Source organism: Chinchilla lanigera, unplaced genomic scaffold, assembly GCF_000276665.1.
Source record: "Chinchilla lanigera isolate Chin_1 unplaced genomic scaffold, ChiLan1.0 scaffold00014, whole genome shotgun sequence".
In the NCBI taxonomy this organism is placed as follows: domain Eukaryota; kingdom Metazoa; phylum Chordata; class Mammalia; order Rodentia; family Chinchillidae; genus Chinchilla; species Chinchilla lanigera.
The window spans coordinates 259667-276713 of NW_004955415.1; the positions used below are offsets into that span (position 1 = coordinate 259667).

Here is a 17047-nt window from a genome sequence, read left to right on the forward strand (position 1 = left end):
CGGGCCTTCCCGAGGCCCTCGGTCTGCAGAGCCCCGCCGGGAGGCCGGCGCCCCAGGACAGCGAGGAGGGCCCGGGGGTAGGGGGACTCCGACCTCCTCGGTCTTGGGGTTCGTTGTTTCTCACAGACAGCGAAGTCACCGAGGCCAGAGACCGACAAAGCGAAGTAGAAGAGGAGAAGCCGAATTTAATCTGTCCCAAAGGAGGAAGCGTGATCAGCTGAGCACCGCTCTATTCCCGGGGCCACACTGCAAACTCACACTGCGTGGCCCTCTCTGCCCCCAGGTGGGGGTCGGTCTCCTTCATGGCTCCACTTTGCAGATGAGGACGCTGAGGCACGTAAGGTCAATTTGCTGTCCTGGGGCTTTGATTTGAGTCCAAGTCTGCATTCCAGAGTTTGTTTTTTCTCATAACGGAAAGCCCCTCCACCACCACTGAAAACGCCAAACATACTTGTATCCTAAAATTCAGTGGAACTGTGATATTTTGGTGCTGAGGAAGTGACCGGGGCTGTCTAATCCCATTTCTTTCAACACCTTCATTTCACAGTTAAAGAAACGAAATTGCCAGGACTGGGCCAGCCACATTCCGAGTGCTTTCCCATGTCCGTGAAGAGCACTGCCGTCCGCCCAAGTCTTCCAGCCAATGTCCACGGCCGTCTGAGTGACCCACGTGCAGTCCATCTGGAAGTCCTAAAAAGCTCCAGCTCCAAAGAATCAAATTTCCCCCTTGTCTCTCTTGAATATGCGTCGTAGTCTCCTAACTGCTCTTTCTAATTCCACTCTCCACCAAGTAGTCATATTGATGTTTTTAAAGTGAAATAGTTTTATACGTCTACTTAAAGGATATCAAGTACATTCTAAACTCTTAGATAAAAATTTAAACTTAGGGTGGCTACCAGGTCCTCATGAGCTAATCCATCTCTCCTGGCCTAACTAGAGTGCTTCCTCTTGGCTCTCCATTCTTGCCACGCTGACCTCCTTTGTGCGCTCTGGACGTATCAACGGTGTGATGTCAGAAACGCTCTTCCTTGGAATCTATCACCTTCCCAGTTATCTGTCAGATTGCGTGGATATCACAACCGCACTCTAAGTACTCCTCTACAATGACATCATCACATCACTCCATGTCTTTCTTTCATAGCATCTATCTAGGCTCTTCTCGATAATCTGTGTACTTGCGGATTCTATGCCGTCACAAAAATGTAAGCTTCTTGTGGGTAGAGAGCTCACTGTCTTTTTATCATGACTGTTTTCTGGGCTTAGATCAATGCCCGACACATTGCAAAGGCTCAGAAATATCTGTTGAATGAATAAATGGCCAAATGAACTGAGGCCTCTTGGTTCCAGCTCCATTTTTCACTAGCCACTGTGATATTAAATGTGTAACTACTTGGAGAATGAAAACAGGAAGCTTTCCCCCAAATGCTAGTGAAATCTGTAGAATGGGGGATTGCGAAGAAAAAAGAGCCTGAGAAGCGTGGGAAGGGAGATCAGGGATCCTGTCCTAACTGTGGCCTGTGCGGAGTCTCCAGCAAATGTTTCTTGATCTGTCCAAAACGTGTGATGGGGTCTTATTCTACATAACAGCAAATTCCAAGCAGCAGTGAAGCTCTGGGAAGCAAAAGTAGCTTTTTCCTTCCATTCAGACTTTTTCATGGATTTTAAGTAATTTGCAATAATATTTTTATTTGCACGTTTGCTTTGAAAATGAAAGCTATATTATCTCTTTTAAAAATGAAAATGATTAAACCACATTTTTAAGCTTTTCTTGTTATTATATTATGCCTGCTAAGTGTAAGAGTTCCACTCCAGTCTAGAGAGCATATTCTGTAGCATCCAGACACTCTCTACCCAACATAATTATCTTCTCCATTTTGCTTAACTTTCCTATTAGTAGCTGAATGGTGCTTCCAAATAAAAAACAATTAATATGGATAAACACTCACTGAGAATTTACTGTTTACAAGTCAGTTTGCCTTGAGTATAACACACAGACTTCTAAAACCTCAAGGACCGCATGTTAGTTAGCATTCTGCCACTGCAACAAAACAGCTGATAAAACCAACCTAAAGAAAGAGAGGTTTATTTGGGCTCACAGTTTTGGAGAGTTCAGTCCATAGGTAATGGCTCCATTATTTCTGGACCTGCTAACACAGAAGATCACAGCAGAGAAGCGTGGCAGAAGAAAGCTGCTCCCTTCATGGTAGACAGGAGGCTGAGTGAGAGGCAAAGAGTTAAAGAAGAGGCCAGGGACGATATACACCCTTTACACGCAGGATCCTAGTGCCATGCTTCTTCCAGTTGGGTGCTACCCCCTAATAGCTCACTCCTCCCTGAACAATCAATGGATTAACCTCTTGATGAGGTTGGTGCCTGTGGTGGATGGACATCTGGTGGTCAACTTATAACACCCAGCTGAACTGAATAAGTGTGGTGCTGGGTGTGGGAGGCCCACCTGGGGATTGTTGCCAGCAGCATGAGAGGCAGAACTGGAGAAGAGAAAAGGCTGTTGGGAACTGCTAGAAGCTGTAAGGAGGTGTTGGGTTTTTTTAGAGGAGCTCCTCATGCTGGCTTTCCTGATGAACTCAGCTGTTTTCATCCTTCCAGGAGTTCGGGACCTTGCTGGCGCTGAGAATGGCTTCAGTTCATTTTGGGGGAGCTCTGGTCCTCACTTTGAGCATCACTTCCTGGCTCCAGAGGGGAAAATGGTGCACTGCTCAGTCTCCTTGAGAAGTTGTTGCATTAGCTTTTCTGATGGGACCTTGGTTATCCTGATCATCAGAGGAGCTTGGGACTTCATTGTTGCTGAGGATAGCTGTGGTACTTTTTTGGAGGAGCTCTGATTTTTACTTTGAGCATTGCTTCCTGGCTCCAGTGTATGTCCCTCAGCCTGCTAGCATAGATCCTTCATCCCACTGGCACAGACTTTCTATATTCCACCACTGACCTTTGGGCCTTCCTAGCATAGATCCGTGAAACAGGCCTGTAGGAGACAGTAGGCTTGTAGGCTCTAGACCCTCAGCTGGATTCTTGGTCTATAATGTGTGGACAGATTGCCTGTACTCTCTTATATATGATTTTTTTGGTGACTATTATAAATAATCTTATAAAATATGTGTCCTGTATTATATTGTTCCTCTTGCAAAAAACCCCAAACCAACACACTGCCGTCACACTCTAGTGACTTCTCTGGACCACATCTCTGAACACTGCCGCATCGAGGATCAAGCCCTCAATACATAAGTCTTTAGGGGGATACTTCATTCTTAAACCATGGCAGACAGGGTCCATGTGCTGTTCATTTCCTGTGCTGGGATTTGGGACACAGTAGATGCTCACAAAATACTTGCTAGATAAATGAGGACATGTACAAAGGGTGATTAAAAGATACAGGGAATGTTTAAATTGAAAAAAATACTTATTACAGTAAAGGACACACTGCCAAAAATGATTTGGAATGAGGGGAAGTATGTTGAGTATTTTGAGGAAGATTAATGACAATGTGTCTTTTACTGCAACACATTTTTAATTTAAATACTGTGGTTTTTATCACTGCGTATGTACTATGCTAGGTACTTGGGAAGCAAACAGTCATGGTCTTCGGCTGCAAAGTGAGTATTTGGTGACCTTTTAGAAATGTATACAAAGTAGGGAAGCAGATAGGGGATTGCAAGACAGAGTCTGAAGAGTAAATATCCTAAGAGAAATGCAACATTTGAAGATGGAGAAGATTGAGGACATTATGGCTTATCAGAGAGATCAGGAAGGCTAATGAAGAGAAAGTATCTGAGAATATGAAAGATGGGCATGCTCAGTTGAATGAGTGAATGCTTATTTGCAACAGGACCGAAAATTCCAAGAAAGAACAGAGACAGGGTAGCGTGATGTGTAGGGTACAGGCAGGAAGAGAAAAGCCAAATGTCCCAAGCACCAGATGGAGGAAACTGGTGTTGAGGCCCTGCACACCAGTAGACTCCACTAAGGTTATGTGAGATACTCCTCTCCTTCGTCTGCTTACCGTGCTTGTGATACGGGGCTGTCTCTCCCTCAGTATGCAGTAGATGATACTAATGCCTTGAAAAACACAAGCACTGCCCCTAATTTTTGGCTCATGATGGTGATCTTACTGTCAAAACTGTTAGAGATGCTTGAGTGGCAGTGACTTCGCTTCTGGTTATTTTTGGCCTGTAGGTGTCTTTCTTCACAATGGGAGCCCTGTTGGCAGGGGCATGGCCTCCCTCCATTCACCGCACATCACACCCCTTAGAGGCCTTGTCCTCTCCCTAGGTAATGGCAGAGGCAGGACAGTGCTTCCTGATGTTTGTGGAAACCGCCACACCTTCCTAGTGTAGGGAGGTCTCTGTCCTTCACCACATCTGCTTCTCTGCTACCTCTCCGCCCCCACATAACCCACTGCAGGAATTCAAAGACCAGCCACCAGGCAGGGCATAGGAACTGTGCTTCAAGCTTCTGCCTCACACTCCCCTGGCAGCAATTAGGCTGACTCCTTACTTGGAGTAGGGGAGGGAAGCACTGGCAGTACAAAATACAGATTAATAGTTCCATAAATTATCCCACATGTGCTTAATTGGGTGGACAATGAGAGGTGCTGAAGGTTAATGAATAATGGTATTCACACTTTATTGTTCATTTTATTCTTTTATTAGGTGAAGGATGAAGGAAAAGATGAAAAGCAAAAGGAGAACATAGCAGAGGATGCTAGAACTGGGAGATCTGGTGCACGGTCAGTTAATCCGCTTTCTCTCATTTTGTTTCGTTAAGGGCTGAAGCAGGTGGCTCTTGCTGTAGGAATGAGAGGTTCCCAATTGCATCTAGGTGGGAATCAAGCCTCCATTTTTTCCCTGGATATTCCATTAACTTTGCAGGTTTTCTAGAGGGAGTTTTTAACCTGAGATGATTTTCAAATAGGGCTTTTTTGCTGGAAATCCACCAGGCCTCATGTAATGAGTTATGTCTGGAGGTAAGGAAGTCTAGGGCTGATACAGGGACTTCTGGGAACCCCTTGGACCTTTCTATATTTGGATTCAGTAATTGTCATGATCTTAGGGTCTTGGATCATAACACTCACGCTCCTCCTCCAGCCTTCTGTTGGGGCAGGATAAAAGTTAAGGATAAAGGATCCTCTCAGCCAGTTCCATGTACCTTTTTGAGAACTGTCCCTGAAGTGCGAGCCATTGATTTCATTTTATTACATTGGACAGAATTATGTCAAATGGCTGTGACAAGTGTGAAAGGGGTTGAAAAATGGCGTTTTTGGCTGAGACTACATCACCACCCTGAGAAAAATTAAGCTTCCATTAGTAAACAGGCAGTGTGAGGGGGTGAATACTGAACAGGCAATAGCGGTGACTACCACTCTCCAAGCCATTTTTTGCCTCTGTCCAAGTTAATGTGGCTTCTGGGAGAACAAACTAAGTTCTGGTAAACAGAAGTAAATCTTTTGTATGCCTTCTCTCCGCCTTGCCTCCGCTAAGATGAATATATGATTTTTCTATTGGTATTTCTTATTATGTGCTTTACAGTTTCCCCCCACTGGTATAGATCATCCTGAGTGTATTGTACTTGTGTATACACATATGCATTTATTCATACAGCTGCCTCTAACGGGCCGGTTCATTGTCTAGCTTCTTTTAGTGCTTTCTTCCTCTCTCATTATCTGCTTCTTGATGTGGACCATCATCTTATCGATATTAGGTGGGGCAACAAGCACTTGTTTCCAGTTCCCAGACCGTTATGTCCAAGCAAGTCCTGACTCATGATTGTGTAGTTCTACACATCCGACGGTATTAGAAGTAAGACGTAGTCTCACAGGTGCCTTAAATTCAACATGACCAAGTGCCCTTATTATCTTTCCCTCCCAAACTTTTGTGTCCTTTGTGTTTGCTCATGGCAGGAAACATACATGAGATGTTTGGGGAGTTGTTCCTGTATCTCCCCTCAAATTCCTTCCTCCCACAACAATCTGATGTTAAGTTTTGTCCAGATAGCATACTGGACAGTGTACTTGTGTTCCTTTCTCTCTAATTTACTAGTAGATGTCTATAAATGGCCATCTGAAATGAATAGCCACTTCTCAGAAAAAGTACAAATGACAAATAAATACATTAAAAATGTTCAACATCACTGATTGTTTGAGAGATGCTAATTAAAACAACACAGAAATTCCATCTCACCCCAGAAAGAATGGCTATTATCAAGAAGTCAACCAATAACAAATGCTGGAGGAGCTGTGGGGAAAAAGGAACACTTCTGCACTGTTGGTGGGAGCGTAGACTAGTGCAATCACTGTGGAAATCAGTGTGGAGAGTCCTCAAAAAACTAGGATTAGAGGTCCCATTTGACCTAAAGTCTAAACAATTGTGGGTTACTGGAGTGACTATCTCAATACTGAATACAGACAACTGATTTTGACATATGCGCATACATTTCTGTTTTCCTGGGGCCTTATTGTAACACAGTAATACCTTGGTTGTTTAACTCAGTTCATCCATATTCTTGTTCAAACACCAAAAAGTTTGAGAATTGAACATATTTTTCCCATAAGAAATAATGGAAAACCAAATAATTGGTTCTGAGGCCCAAACATTACACGTATAAATGCAGTTTTCCAGGACTTTTAACAAATTTCACAATGATTTCTTTCTTTAGCCCTATCATGGGTCTCAGTTTTCCTCTTAGTTTTACTGCTCATATCACTAACTTTCTTTGGAACCATGGTTATGATATTTTATGCAAATAAAGCACACACACAAAACACAATGATGAATTTTTTATAATTAAGTTTGGTACAATTAGATATACAGAAGGATTACATTCATCATGGGAATTTGTACCTGTACATGATATGTCTTAGTTCTTCTTTTTTTCCTCTTCCTTTCCCCTCCCTTCAACCTCTCTTCCTCTTCTTATTCACAAAGCTTTGTTTGCACTGTATCCTTTTTTTTTCTCATTTTTTCCTTTCCTTTCCACATCTCAACTCCCCTTTCCCTTTGAGCAATTACTTCCTATTTCACAATATCTATTATATATTTTGGTTCTTATTTACACTTTAAGTTTCTCACAGCAGAAAGACAGTGTGATATTTACACATAAATGTTCAATTTATTTCACTTAAGAGTATGGTTTCAAGGTCCATCCATTTAGCTACCCATGTCTCAAGTTTATCCTTCTTTATGGCTGAATAGTACTCCACTGTATTAAAAAAACCACATCTTTTTTATCCATTCATCAGTTGATGAGCATTTGGGTTGTTTCCAAGATTTAGCTATTACAATTTTTGCTGCTATAAACAGTGTACATATCTCACTATAGTATGATGCTTTTAAATCTTTTGGGAAGATGCTAAGAAGGGGAATAGCAGGGTCAAATTTTGAGTTTTTTGAGGACTTGCCATACTGATTTCCACAGTGATTGGACCAGTGTACACTCCCACCAACAGTGGAGAATGGTTCCTTTTTCCCCACAGCCCCTCCAGCATTTGTTATTGGTTGACTTCTTGATAATAGCCATTCTTTCTGGGGTGAGATGGAATTTCTGTGTTGTTTTAATTAGCATCTCTCAAATGGTCAGTGATGATGAACATTTTTAATGTATTTATTTGTCATTTGTACTTCTTCTGAGAAGTGTCTATTCATTTCAGATGGCCATTTATGGATTATAGATTGGGTCTTTAAATTTGGGGGGATCTGATTTTTAAAAGTTCTTCATATGTTGTAGATATAGGTCCTTTGTTTGAAGAACAACTGGCTAAGATTTTTTCCCACTTGTGGGTTATCTTTTCATTCTGTTGGTGATTTCTTTTGCTGTGCAAAAGCTTTTGAACAAGATGAGACCCCTGCTGTTGATTCTTTGTAGCATTTCTTGTGCAGTTGTGGTTTTGTTCATGAAGTCTTTGCCTACACCTGGATCTTCAAGAGTCCTACCTATTCTCTCTTCCAGCAGCGTTAGTGTTTTAACACAGTAACACAAGCAATATAGTTGTCTGGACAAGAGAGGCTCTTAGACTGAAGCATCACTCCTTTGTGTCCCTAGTGAGAGTGACACGTCATTCACTCCATCCATCAGGTTTTTTCAAGTGAGATTTTCAGCTCCACCATCAAGCAACGTTAAAAACACCAAGAAGATTTCTTTTTAAACTTTGTTTTGTGAGTAGTGGAAAGTTTGAGCTTAGAGCCTTTAGACCAGCAAGGTATCACTATATTAATACAAGGAGGAGGAGAAGGAGAAGGAGAAGGAGAAGGAGAAGGAGAAGGAGAAGGAGAAGGAGAAAGAGAAAGGGAAAATTTTACTCTCAACTGAGGTATTTGAGACAAAGACCAATGAAGTCACTGTCTTGTTAACAAAAGTTTTTACCTTTCATCAAATAAGTAAAACCATCATCTGGCCCAGAGGTATAATTTACTGGATTAAAAATAACCTATATTGTGTCAGTTGGTCCCATGTTAGGAGTGGAAGTTTGGCTGCACATAGTGGCACATGCCTGTAGTCCTAGCTTTGTGGGAGGCTGAGGTGAGAGGATCACTTGAGCCCAGGAGTTCTGGGTTGCAGTGTGCTATGCCAATTGGGTGTCTGCACTAAGTTTGGCATCAATATGGTGACCTTCTGGAGTGGGGAACACCAGCTTGCCCAAGGAGGGGTGAACCAGACCAGGTTAGAAATGGAGCAGGAAATTTGTTACTAGGTAAATGATATCATCTATCACACTGAATTAATACCATTAACTTAAATGTTATTGTTTCTGTTAGTTTAAATTTAATATTCATTTTTTAATAATTGTAAAAATGCTACAAATTTAAGGTGTTTATACTTAATTGTAAGTTTGTATGCATCTAAACAATATACTACAAATACTTAAGTAACAGTTTAGATCTATAAGAACTTTTTAAGAAACTTCCTGTGATATTGGATGCATTTTATCATTAAAATTACTGTGTAAGAGCTGGGGTTGTAGCTCAGTGGTAGAGTTCTTGCATTCCATATAGAAGGCCCTCAGTTAGATCCCCAGCACCACCAAAAAAAAAAAAAAAAATAGATAAAATTACTGTAGATTTTTTGGGAAATATTAATGCTGGTCATCTAATTATTAAGATCAAATTCATCTGCTCTAAGTAGTTCTCATTGGGTGATGATGCTAGTGATTCTACATGAACACACTGACATATTCTCATATTATATTTCTAACGGAGTCCAAATTTCAGAATACAGATCTCTGTGATTGACCCCAGGGCCTTTGGACTGAGTTACACCCCCAAGTGCCTCTCCTTTTAAGATAATGTCTGGCAAGTTTTCCCAGGCTGGGCTCAAACTTGCAATCTTTGTGCCTCAGTTTCTCAGAGTGCTAAGATGACAGGCATGTGTCACCCCATCTGCCTGAGGTAATATTTTTTATGAAGAAGATTCTGCATCTTCTTCCAGTCAATGCAGAGAGGTTAGTGGTCCTTCACTAGAAACATCATCAACATCATCACACCACTGACCGAAAGCTGTCACATGCCAGACATCGCACGAAAGCACAGGGCTCTGCCAATCATATAACGTGAGTTCTGTGATTCCCTGGGATGTAGATGTGGAAGCAGATCCAGAAAGGTGAAGTAACTCACCCCAAGTCACTCAGGGTGTTAGCAGTAGCATCAGGACAACTACCCTGCATGTGGCTTTTGCAGCCATGTACCTCACCCCCACACTCCACTTCTCACCTGTCAGGATTTTAATTCCTAAGCATGCTAATTTCTCCTAGTTGTTGCAGGATATTCATCCCCCATCAGTGTCGATTTATGATCTATATCCTGCTTTCCTGAATAAAAACCAATAAAGCTTTGTCTGTATAAATGACCTGTGTAAATGTCTTTTGGCATTATGATGGCTCATGAGGAAATAGAAATTATATTTTGCAGTCCTCGTCTGGTTTGCTCGGTAATGGATTAGGTCTACAGGATATGAATTCAGTCAGCTGAAAAAGTGAAAGAAGCATCATTAATAACAATGCAACTGACATCATGTGGCTCCTGATGTGACACCTTGAGAAGGACATAACGCCTATGTCACAGTACTGCCAAAAATGTTTCACCCAAGCTTAATCACAAGGAAACAACCAGACAAACACAGTTAAGACCATTCTGTGAAGCAATGGCCTGGAGTCTTACAAGGCATCAATGTCATGAAAAACAAAAAGGACTCAGGCATTCTTTAAGATTTATGGAACCTTAAGAGACAGGACAACAAATTGCAACATAAGATCTTTGTTTTGGTTCTTCTGAACTGGGGAAAGTAATAGCTATAAAGGACATTTTTGGGATAAAAGAGAAATACAGAATGTGGACTATTTTTTAGATAATTTTGTTTCCTGAATGATAATTCCATGATGATTTTTTATAGAAGGATATCTTTTAGGAGCAGATGATGAAATAAATCAATACAAAATACATATGCTATACATATATTCTATGTAATACAAAGTTAACAAAATGTCAACAATTAATGCATCTGGATAAATGGCAAATATTGCGCTATTTTCATAGCTTTTCTGAAGGTTTGCAGTATCCACAATTTTAAAAATGTATATGAGAATAGAGAAATGAGTGGAGATCAGGCAAGACTGGTCCCAAGATGATTGTTGCTGGAGCTTGGTGTTGTGTACATATAGATTCATTATAGCATTCTTCCTACTATTTTAGGTATTTAAGATTTTCCTCAGTTGGGAGGCTGGGGCAGGAGGATCGCTGTGAGTAGGAGGCCAACCTTGGCTACAAGGTGAGTTCAAGGCCAATCTGAACTGCACAGTGAAACTGTCTCAATAAAAAAAAAAAGATTTTCCACAGCTGGACTTCCTGGTACTGGTTCTCAATACATGTTTGATAAGGATAAGTGGCCAAAACAGTTACTGCTTTGTTGTGGTCTTTTCACTCCTACTCAGCCCTGGCTGCCATTTTTCCTTATCTGTACTGTAAAACCTTCTCTTCCCCAATTCTTATCCAATGGAAGCCAAGATGATTTTTTAAGCATGTAAACCCAATCATTCCAGGACCCCCTTGAAGTCCTTGAGGGTGTACACTCACTGTGTTAAGCAGAAGTGTCTTATTACTCAAGCTCTGCCAGAGCCCTTGTCTTTCTCCACCTTTTTCTGGTCTCATGGTTGACCAGGTCTCCAGTGCCCAGCCTAGTTTACCTTCTACCTCTACAGAGACTTGTTCCTCAACTTGAATGCTTTTCCCCCTCTTATGTAGTTACTGTAGTGCTTACTCAGCTGTTGAATATCACTTGTACATGAAATCCCTCCCTGGTCTCTCTGGTTAGGATAAAGCTCCCAGTGTGGGCTTCTGTGGTAGCAGGTACCTTACTCAGGTAACCTCCCAATGGAAGTTTTAATTCTCTGTGACTGAATTAATACTTTCCTCTCTTCCTAGCTTGTCATGTTTGGTGTATCTGTTTGGTGTATCACCATTGTGTGCTTAATAATTATCTAATATTAATATATAGTTTAGTACAGTTTTTACTAATAAATTTTTTCACTAAATGTATTTAGGGTTTTTGTCTTTATAGAGTTCTATTGTACTTTTCTTAAAAAGGACAGGAAAACATCCTCTGAAGCTTAATTTCAGTTCTTAAACTGATGTGATCCTGTCTCACAGTATAGAAACATTATTGTCATAATAGTCCTTGAAAAATGGGTTAAGTCACTTGGCTTCTGTTTCTTTTCACAATTAGTATGACTTCATGCAAAGTGATGTAGCCGTTCACATCATCCTGTCAGCCCCCATCAAGGAAATATTGTTTTCCAAAATTAAAATTGTGAATCAACTCACAGGAGGATGTTGTCAGATAAACAAAGAATCATCGCTTATATTACACTGCCAAATTTTTGCGAAGCTTAATTCCTCTAAATGCATTTAAGTTTAATGAAGAGCAATACAATTTAATAACAACATAAAATGGAATCATTCATCTTCCCAGCCCTAGACACTGGGCAGATGTCTTCCACCTAATACAATGTTTCAAGATGGAAAAATTTGTTCCTTCTTCAAATTTGCTTCTCCTGATTTTTATAGATGTGACTAGGGAGGGATCTACATGTACAAGTTTAATTCAGTCACTTATTGGGCTGTAGTGTTTATGGCTGGGAAGCTCTGTGATTTGTTGTTTCAAGTTCCTGAAGCAATGTAATATATATAGCCCAATAAAATTGTCATGATTAATATATTAATTATTATTTCAGCTGCAAGTGACAAAATCTAATTCAAACTGACTTAGACAAAAGGAGAATTTGCTAGCACAAGTTACTGGGAAACTAGAGGCACAGATGCCGGTTTTGGGGACTCAGCTGATATTGACAGAGGCATCACTTCATCTCCCAGCTTACTTTCCACTGTGCTGGCTTAATTCTCAGGTAAGCTCTCCCCATACAGGTAATGAAAGAATGTTCATTAAGCAGCACAGTAAGCTCTCCACTGATACTGGGGGACCTCTGGATATTTACTAGTAGGGTAGGGGTCCCAGCAGAATGTGAACTGAGATTTACAATGTGCCTGGGTATCTATGTGTGTAATCTGCCTTGTTTTTGTTTTTGTTTTTGGTTTGTTTGTTTGCTTTAATTTAAGGAGAGATTTTGTCACAGAGCTGCTGAGGAGGGGAAAAATGGGAGGTTTCACTCGGTGCTGTCTCTCCTGTGGCCCTAGGCCTAGTTTTTGATCCTTTGTGGAGCATAGGGGTAGAAGAGAATGAAATAGCTGCTTTTTAATCAAGATTTCTGTAAATTATAAAGGGAATGCAGCAAGATTGGTGCATGAAGTGTGTGATAATTTTAAAAAGCCGGGAGGTAGCATCAGTGCAAGAGAGAACAGAGCCTCATGGCCACACTGATCACCGCACAGGTTTTATTTCATTCCAGAACACTCTCTGGGGGCTCTCAGAGCCACTTATGTCCCTGAGACTCAGAGCCAAAACAGAATGGATTATAGAAAACAGCAGATCTAGCCCCCTGGCTTTATGGAGGGTGCTTCTAATTAGTTTTATAGAGATAAATTTATCACCCCAAAAGGCTTCTTAAAGGGAGAAAAACAATGCAGAAAACACTATCAGCATTGTATTAGGGCAAATGAATGCAAAGATACAAATAGGGTATTGCATATTGACACATATTTCAATTTGATGAAACAGTGAAACACGCAATTTATGTGGAAATCCAGTGGCATCATCACAGGCTGCTTCTCATATGCTCCCTATAAGGAAGTCATGTTATTGCTCTGTATGGGATTTGAAAGACAGTAAAGTACTGGAAGAGCCATTCCAGAAATGTTGCAAATAACAGCAATATGAAGATTTCTCTACATTGAAAACACTCTCCTTCTGTAACCTCTTTTCTGGTTAAAAGCACTTAAAAATTTTAAGAACCACATAAAATGGAATTTTAGTGACTTATATATTCAAATCAGTTATTTGCCTGCAAAAGTTAACTGTAAATTGTTACCTAGGTAGAATTCTCTATTACTTTTGTTTGTATAAACTAGGATCCTGACTAAAACTGCCTCTAGCAGAATGCTCATTAAAGTGGATTTAAATTCCAAATGAAAACTTACTGATTTCCAAAAGATCAAACATAGCTAAGCACCTGGGATCATCTGAAGTTATTAAATTCCCAATGTAGTGACTGTTATTATTTTTAATATTTTACTTGTTTATTAAGTATACTGTATAATGCATGATGCTGAAAATGAAATTTAAAGATGCCAGCTAGTACATACTTTTCATGTACATTTAAAAATCAATGATCTGTGGAAAAAAATAGTGATGAGTTTTGGTCTCCTTTGCCTAAAATTCCTGTCTCTCATAAAAATATAACCCACTTCAGCTCTATGGGAAAGAAGGATTAAAATGGGATCAGATGATAGATTTTCAACCATCAGTATCTGGCTAAAAGAGTCTAACATCCCTATCCCATTTCCCATGTATATTTATGTACTGTACCATTCGAGTATTATAATAAACATTTTTTATCTGTCCCTGGAGGCAAAATTGAGTTATATATTAAATGGTTATTTTCTTTGTTTTCTGCTTAGGTATGCATGTAATGTGGTAGTATAATATATATTCCACACTTGTTTCATTCCTGCTGAGAGATAATATTTTTGCAGCTGACAGAGGAAAGATATCCTGTGCTTTCAGAATAAGAGATAATACACTGGCAGGAAAAAATACAAATGTTTGCAGTGTTTTTTCTACTTCATGGTTGTTTTTGGCAAAGGTTCACTTTCTGGGCATATTTCCTTGTTGTTTGGGCGGTTGGACACAGAAGTCTACAGCAAATTCAAGATGGTGAAATATGGTTTCAAGAAAAGTATTTCAAAACGTTTTAAGGAAAACTAACTTAAAAATCTATCCCTCCCCCAAAAAACTTTTTTTTCTTTCTTTTAATTTTTTTTATTTTAAAGAGAGTAGTACATGAGAAAGAAAAAACAAAAAATAGAACAGTACCAGCATACCAGTATTACGAACATAAATAAATCAAAGCAAGGATATTCAGACTGATATAGGGTCTCAAGATAAGTTAATACAAATCAACAGTGGTTGTTACATTGCATATCGCTATCCTCAACTACATTTCTCAGATTATCAGATGTAAGAATGAAAGGTTGCTCAAACCATTAAAGAGAATAAGAAAATAATTCTTCAATAAAACATTAGAGAGATACAGAGTTTCACTAGACAAGATGGTAGGAGTTCACCATTGTAATTCCATTGCATATTGTTACCTTCAAATCAGTTGCTCAGACCACCAGACACAAACATGCAAAGTCTATCAGAACATAAAAAATTGTGAACATTAACCGTTCATTTCAATACACCATCAGACATCAGCAATACAGTCATCGCAGCTATTCATATATATATTTATGTTTTGCCTTCCTTCTTTCTTTTTTCTTCTTTCCCTCCTCCAAGTTGTTCCTTCCAGCAATTCCTTTCCCTTTCCTATCATCTATTGTACATTTTGAGTTTTACCTGGTCTTTCGTGTTCCTACACCAGGGAGACAATATGATGTTTACTCATGTGGGTCTGATTTATTTCACTTATGAGTATGGTCTCTAGTTGCATCCATTTACCTACAAAAGCCTCGAGTTTATCTTTTTTAATAGCTGAGTAATACCCCACTGTATAAAAATACCACAACTTTTTTATCCATTCGTCAGTGGATGGGCATCTGGGTTGTTTCCAAGATTTAGCTCTAACAAATTGTGCTGCTGTAAACATGGGTGCATATATATTGCTGTGGTATGATGTTTTTAATTCTCCTGGGAAGATACCCAGAAGGGGAATAGCTCAGTTAAATGGGACTTCCAATCCTAGTTTTGTGAGGAATCTCCAAATTGATTTCCACAGTGGTTTCACCAATGTACACTCCCACCAGCTGTGGAGTAGGGTTCCTTTCTCCCCACAGCCTCTCCGGCATTTGTCATTGGTTGAATTCTTGATGATAGCCATTCTTTCAGGGGTGAGATGGAATCTCAGTGTTGTTTTAATTTGCACTTCTTGAATGACTAATGACGTTGAACATTTTTTCATGTATTCATTCGCCACTAATATCTCTTCATTAGAGAAGTGTGTATTCATCTCAGATGCCCATTTTTGGATTGGGTCTTTGAATTTGGGGGGCCTGATTTTTTAAAATTCTTTATATGTCCTAGGTAGAAGTCCTTTGGCTGAGGGGCAGTTGCCTACAATTTTTTCCCAATTCATGGGTTTTCTTTTTACTTTATTGGTGATTTCTTTAGATGTGCAAAAACTTTTCAATAAGATGAGATCCCAGGGCTGGGGATTTAGCTCAGTGGCACAGGGCCTGCCTGGCAAGAGCAAGGTCATGAGTTTGATTCCCGGTACTGGAAGAAAAACAAAAAACAAACAAACAAAAAAAGATGAGATCCCAGTTGTTGATCCTTTGAAGTATTTTCCGTGTAGTTTGGTTTTTGTTCATGAACTCTCTGCCTACCCCAATACTGTCAAGATTTTTACTTACTTTCTCTTCCAATAAATTTAGTATTTCTGTTTTAATATTTAGATCTTTGATCCATTTTGACTTTAACTTAGTGCATGGTAAAAGACATGTGTCTAGTTTTAGTCTTTGGCATGTGGAAAGCCAGTTTTGCCAGCACCACTTATTAAAGAGGCTATCTTCCTTCCAGTGAACATGTTTGGCCCCTTTGTCGAAGATAAGGTGACTGAGTGTGTTTGTAGTTGTATCTGTATCTTCCAGTCTGTTCCATTGATCTTCAGGTCTGTTTTTGTGCCAGTACCATGATGATTTTATCACAGTAGCTTTGTAATATAATTTTAAGTCAGGAAATGTGATGCCTCCTACCTTTCCTTTGTTTCCCAAGATTGCTTTCACTCTTCTAGGCCTCTTCTGGTTCCAGATGAACTTTAGGAATGTTTTCTCTAGATCTGTGAGGTATACTAATGGTATTTTAATTGGGATTGCATTGAATCTGTGCAACACTTTTGGGAGTATGGCCATTTGCACAATGTTGGTTCTTCCTATCCATGAGCAAGGAATATCTTTCCATTTTCTGATATCCTCTTCAGTCTCTTTTTTCAAAGTACTATAATTTTCACTGTATAAATCTTTGACTTCTTTTGTTAGATTGATTCCTAAGTATTTCATCTTTTTATATGGTATTGTGAAAGGTGTGGTTTCGCTAATTTCTCTCTCAGTCTGTGTGTTACTTGTGTACAGGAATGCTATTGACTTTTGAGTGTTAATTTTGTATCCAGCCACTCTACTGAATTTGGTTATTAAATCCATGAGCCTGTTGGTGGAGTTTTTGGGGTCTTCTATATAGAGAAGAGTTTTTGGGGTCTTCTATATAGTATCATGTCATCTGCAAATAATGACAATTTCACTTTTTCCTTTCCTATCCTTATTCCTTTTATTTCTCTCTCTTGTCTAATTGCTATAGCCAATATGTTCAGAACTATATTGAATAGGAGTGGTAACAGTGGACATCCTTGTCTTGTTCCTGATTTTAAAGTGAAAGCTTT

The 17047-nt window shown here is 39.7% G+C and overlaps 2 long non-coding RNA genes across 4 annotated transcripts in view; both read left to right on the forward strand.

The window, feature by feature from the left end:
* The first annotated feature begins 6 nt into the window (after window positions 1–6).
* On the forward strand, window positions 7–1332 carry LOC106148048. Its single transcript, XR_001233179.1, has 2 exons — window positions 7–337; window positions 548–1332. It is a non-coding gene; the product is annotated as an uncharacterized LOC106148048 (long non-coding RNA).
* Window positions 1333–4673: 3341 nt separating this feature from the next.
* The window catches only part of LOC106148049, a 35186-nt gene continuing 22812 nt past the window's right edge, over window positions 4674–17047 (forward strand). For 2 of the 3 annotated variants that reach the window (XR_001233181.1, XR_001233180.1), the window contains exons 1-3: window positions 4674–4744; window positions 10695–10770; window positions 12233–12403. This is a non-coding gene — a long non-coding RNA (uncharacterized LOC106148049). Of the gene's footprint in view, window positions 4745–10694; window positions 10771–12232; window positions 12404–13173; window positions 14001–17047 lie in introns of those variants that run through there. The other variant, XR_001233182.1, reaches the window with a different exon arrangement.